The sequence below is a fragment of the Acipenser ruthenus genome, chromosome 20 (assembly GCF_902713425.1).
Source record: "Acipenser ruthenus chromosome 20, fAciRut3.2 maternal haplotype, whole genome shotgun sequence".
In the NCBI taxonomy this organism is placed as follows: Eukaryota; Metazoa; Chordata; class Actinopteri; order Acipenseriformes; family Acipenseridae; genus Acipenser; species Acipenser ruthenus.
In genome coordinates, this window is record NC_081208.1 from 30,294,890 (window position 1) to 30,300,889 (window position 6,000).

Here is a 6,000-nt window from a genome sequence, read left to right on the forward strand (position 1 = left end):
GGCATGATAGCTCCACTCTGACACAGCCTGTTGTTTTCAAGGATCTGCCAGCTATCCCAAGCTTTATACTTAAGATAGTGAATGCTAAAATGCTTCTAGAATAAAAAGGAGTCACAGCTTAACTTGTGGAAAACACCCCGTTGCTTGGCTCACCTTTATATTAATTTAGTTCATTCAAATGTTGCTTCAGGATTTTATTGCTTTTATTCAAAAGCAAACATTTGCAAGCTTTAAAAAAAAAAAAAAAAAGACATCATGGGGTTTCCCCTCACTATTCACCATTCCTACAACACGTGAAAGTGAAAGTGTTTGTACACTACTCAATTCATAATGTGTACACATGTCAATATCTACTATACTTACTGTTATACCCTGTTATACTCGTATATTCCATTATATATATATATATATATATATATATATATATATATATATATATATATATATTACCTGAGCCGAGGACTGTTCTGTTCACCACTCCACATGTATCACCTGAGTGAGGACTGAACCCAGGCGTTCTGTTCAGCACTCCACATGTATTACCTGAGTGAGGACTGAACCCAGGCATTCTGTTCATCACTCCACATGTATTACCTGAGTGAGGACTGAACCCAGGCGTTCTGTTCAGCACTCCACATGTATTACCTGAGTGAGGACTGAACCCAGGCGTTCTGTTCAGCACTCCACATGTATCACCTGAGTGAGGACTGAACCCTGGCGTTCTGTTCATCATTCCACATGTATTACCTGAGTGAGGACTGAACCCTGGCGTTCTGTTCACCACTCCACATGTATCACCTGAGTGAGGACTGAACCCAGGCGTTCTGTTCAGCACTCCACATGTATTACCTGAGTGAGGACTGAAACCAGGCGTTCTGTTCACCACTCCACATGTATTACCTGAGTGAGGACTGAACCCAGGCGTTCTGTTCACCACTCCACATGTATTACCTGAGTGAGGACTGAACCCAGGCGTTCTGTTCACCACTCCACATGCACAGCCAACTGAGCTGTCAGGTCAGCGGGCTCCTTGGAACAACCACTTGTCAATTTCTATATAACAGCGCAGCCAAACGCACATCTGTTAAGGATGACGCAATTGATAATTGCTGGTGTAACGCAGGGTCATGTACATATATATATATATATATATATATACACACACACACAATCTATCAGGTCATTGGTTAGTGTCCAGGTGGTGGGCTCGCTAACTGATCAATTTCTTCCTTTAATCCTGCCAGACCTGCAGATGTTCTGCATGACATAAATTATATTAGTTCATAAAATAAATGCACTTTTGCGCTGCCTTGTTCCCCGGAGAGGTAAATGTATGACGTAACTGTACACTAGATAATAGTAATTGTCCAAATTCAGTTGAAAAAAAAAAAAAAAAGTACCACACACTTTTGTGTTAATATGCTGTCTCACCGTGTGACTGAGTTATCTGTATCACATCTTTCCTGTTATAATTAAAGCATCTCCTGAGTTAGAAACTCAAACTAGTCTTTCCTCCACTCCTGGCTTTCAGAACTACCCTCAATTCAGTATATTACTTACATGAGGCAGAAGTTAGTACAATCAGACTCCTGTTAAATACACTGTCAATTGTTCCTCCTCTATGACTGCATGAAACAACTCATGAAAGCAAATCTACAGACTCAGGTTGAGTCATGCTGATGCTTTGATCAGGTCAGACTAGGTTTAGCAGGGCTCTGATTGCTGGTACCTGATCATTTCAATTACATACCTAAACAAGGGGAGTTCTGATACCCAGGACCGGGTGCAGGACAAGCGTGACTTTCTAACCATGCATCACGCTGTTCGGAGTACATCATAGAGAAAAAAAAAAAACATCAAATTTTTGCAATCCAGTATTTTACCTGAAGTTAGTTTCAGTAGTCCACAGCTCCACTTGTACTTGTCCTGCAAGTGAATATCCTGAGTACACGCATCAAGCCCATGCTGCTTCTATGTCAGACCACTGCAATTCAAGTTTAAAATCTCTTTTTCTTTCACGTACAGCACTGCAGGTATTGTGGTCTTATTAATGGTGTACTGGTGCTGTTACTGTCGTACAATGTTTCTGCATGGAGGACCACCTGGGTGCATATTTGTGTATGTACATTAAAACACATTTTCAAAGCTTTTTACTCCAAAGTGTAATTTAGTTTTCTAACCTTTCAAGTTACAAAATGAGAAATAAAGCATGTTTCTTCCTTAAGTTGCCATAAATGAAATATCTGTTTATTTCTAGTCCTGTAACTGTAACAGTTGTTAATATATTGCATGGCGCGCGGTACAACAAACATGAAAGTGTGTTGCTCTGCTAAAGTTATTTTACTAAACACTCAAATGTCCTGCATTTGTCCTGCACTTCAGTTCGCCTCGTTCCTAGTCCCCAGCGTTCTGGGTTTCGTGTCACTGTGTGCACCCCACCTGTATAGTGATTGTCGTGTTTACTGATGTCAAGGGAATCCTTGACCAGGCCTGCTTTTTCAAGTATCCAGCTCTCGCTTCAGCAGCTCCTGCGCCGCCATGATTTCAAACTTGTCAGTGCATGCGCTATTTCACAGAAAACATCCCCCATAGCAACGCTGGGAGTCCAGCACCATAGTAAAATTAACTTTGAAATCTCTGTTTGTAATAAAACAATGTTTATGCAACACCATAGTAAAATTAACTTTGAAATCTCTGTTTGTAATAAAACAATGTTTATGCAACACCATAGTAAAATTAACTTTGAAATCTCTGTTTGTAATAAAACAATGTTTATGCAACACCATAGTAAAATTAACTTTGAAATCTCTGTTTGTAATAAAACAATGTTTATGCAACACCATAGTAAAATTAACTTTGAAATCTCTGTTTGTAATAAAACAATGTTTATGCAACACCATAGTAAAATTAACTTTGAAATCTCTGTTTGTAATAAAACAATGTTTATGCAACACCATAGTAAAATTAACTTTGAAATCTCTGTTTGTAATAAAACAATGTTTATGCAACACCATAGTAAAATTAACTTTGAAATCTCTGTGTGTAATAAAACAGTGTTTATGCAACACCATAGTAAAATGAATTCTGAAATCTTTGTAGGAAAACGTCCCATTCCATATTCTATTGTGTTGGATGCATACCACAGTCTTATGTGTTGTTGTCCGGACTGTTTCTGAAATCACACATTTTTACAGGCTGTAATCCGTCTAATTGCTGGGATGTGAGGTCTTTGGAAGGAAAGATGTCTTCTTATCCCTCCTAGGAGACTTTGAATAGCACAGATGTCTGAGCGGAATGGTACCTGCCTAATTACAGCCCACTCAGGCAATACGACACAGTGTAGCCAAGAAATACGGGAATGTTTCCACAAGCCTTTCCAATCTCTCTTTCTTTCAGTGGGAAGAAGATTGGCAGATCAGTGTTCTTCAGTGGATTTGAATGTTAACACAAAATGAAGTACACTTTTAATTCCCGCAATACGACCAGCTGGGTAGCAGATTGTGAGTTCAGCATTTAGCTTGAAATGGAAAACATATGCAAAAGAACCTGGGACATATTCACGGTGTACAAGTAACTGATTAACAGAGCAGCTCTAAGGGGTCTATTTTAATGATCTAAACGGTGGCTGGTCTAAATACCACGGCTCTTAGGCTCTGTTTTAATCCAGCTGGGTTTTCTCCAAGGTTGATTATTCTGAACCTCAGGTTGAAGCCTCATGAAAATGATAGTGCACCTACAGCACAGTGCGCTGGGGTGTCACTTCAGTGCCCTCTGATGGTCAAAGAATGTCACAGTAGCAACTGGCATGCACTGACCAGGCCCAGCTCTGCTTAGCTTCCCAGATCTGTCAAGTCTGTATGGTAGGTGGCCATAATATATGATACTTTTATTATTTTAAAAGCAGACATTATTTCATCAGAGGAGAGGGTAAAAGCGATTAGCAAGGTCGGTAGAATTGAAATCCACTGAAGTTCAACCTTCTTGGGAAGAGATAAGTATAAAAACATCCTGGCCTCGCACGAACTAGAGCCAGCTGTACAAACAAAGCGAAAACAATTGGCTAATTAAAGGCTTACCCAAGCAATTCAGCTGCAGTATGTAATTGCAAAAGCTAATTACTGGCATATACTATTCCTAGATACCATTTTAGAAAATAATGTGTCTTCGTCGCATTGGCTCCCCCCGGATCTCTCTTGATTAACTATTTATTAAGTCTTCCGCCAAGCCATTCATTAGCTATCAAAGTGTAAAGTTACCATAATAATAATCCACAACATATGGAAGGGTCTATATAGAGCAGATTCAGTAGTAGTCGAGGTATGAAGTACTTATGACTGCCTTTTATGTATAACCCTTTAAATATACAGTAATATTTGAAGAAAATACACAGTGTGGAGAATAGAGCATTTGTCTCAAATTTTATTGAAACCGTTGGAATGGAGAAATTGTGGACTGTTCAGCTACAGGTATTCATGCAACTTTTTTAAAGAGTGTTGGAGTTCATTATCTTGTGTTATAACACATACCTGTGTAAAAGTGACTGACATGCTACAGGTATTCATGCAACTCTTTTTAAAGATGGTTGGAGTTCATTATCTTGTGTTATAACACATACTGGTGTAAATGTGAATGACATCCTACAGGTATTCATGCAACTCTTTTTTAAAGATGGTTGGAGTTCATTATCTTGTGTTATAACACATACTGGTGTAAACGTGAATGACATCCTACAGGTATACATGCAACTCTTTTTAAAGATGGTTGGTGTTCATTATCTTGTGTTATAACACATACTGGTGTAAAAGTGACTGGCATGCTACAGGCATTCATGCAACTCTTTTTAAAGAGGGTTGGAGTTCATTATCTTGTGTTATAACACATACCTGTGTAAAAGTGACTGACATGCTACAGGTATTCATGCAACTCTTTTTAAAGATGGTTGGAGTTCATTATCTTGTGTTATAACACATACTGGTGTAAATGTGAATGACATCCTACAGGTATTCATGCAACTCTTTTTTAAAGATGGTTGGAGTTCATTATCTTGTGTTATAACACATACTGGTGTAAACGTGAATGACATCCTACAGGTATACATGCAACTCTTTTTAAAGATGGTTGGAGTTCATTATCTTGTGTTATAACACATACTGGTGTAAAAGTGAATGACATGCATTCAGCTCCCCCCAGTCTCAACTGTGAGACAAACTGCAACTGTAGCTACACAGGCTTATAAATGTGAGGCTGTCCGCTCCACTGGCTGTAGAGCCCTATGTCTGTGACACATGTTCACTTGTGCAGAAAATAATGGGTCGTAATGAAGTCTTTTAGCAAAGGAATGTTCTTTAAAAACCCAGCATTTTGCATTGGGGTTGAGTGTTCAGTATCGCAGGGCAGGCTTTGAAGACATGGTACACACACACCCAGTAAGGCATGCCCTGTTCTGCAAACCTAATAAACTATCTAAGCTACACACGTATCACAACTGCCAGCTCACAAATGTAAAGAAAGCATTGCCAGCAGATGAGGGGTGGAGTACAGGTCATGCGAGTGTATCTTACCATTTATAAGTATGTGGTATAAATCATCAAGCCATGACAAAACATTAAAGGGCTGGTGGTAGACTGTTTTATGTTTCTGATTAGCGCTTCTAGGGAGATGTCCCAAACAAGCGTTGCCATGAGGTTGTGTGTTTGGTTACAAACAGTGAGGCGGCTGGAGCCAGGTGTTTGAATGTTTTTGTGTATGAGCCGCTCCCATGGCAACAGGGGCCCACACCGGCTTCCAGCAGCCTGCCAGAGTTGTGAACTGATGTTTCCTGTCTAAGTGTAGCCTTGTACATCCACTGGAGTAACTTCAATTAACACAATCCTGTCAGAAGGGCTTGCTGCTCCCAGGCAGTTTGCAACAAGGCTTTTCATTTTAAACAACCCCCTCTCTTTGTTTTGAAGACTCTCTTCATTGTGCCTCAATGCCTACATTCATTAAGAAATCACAATA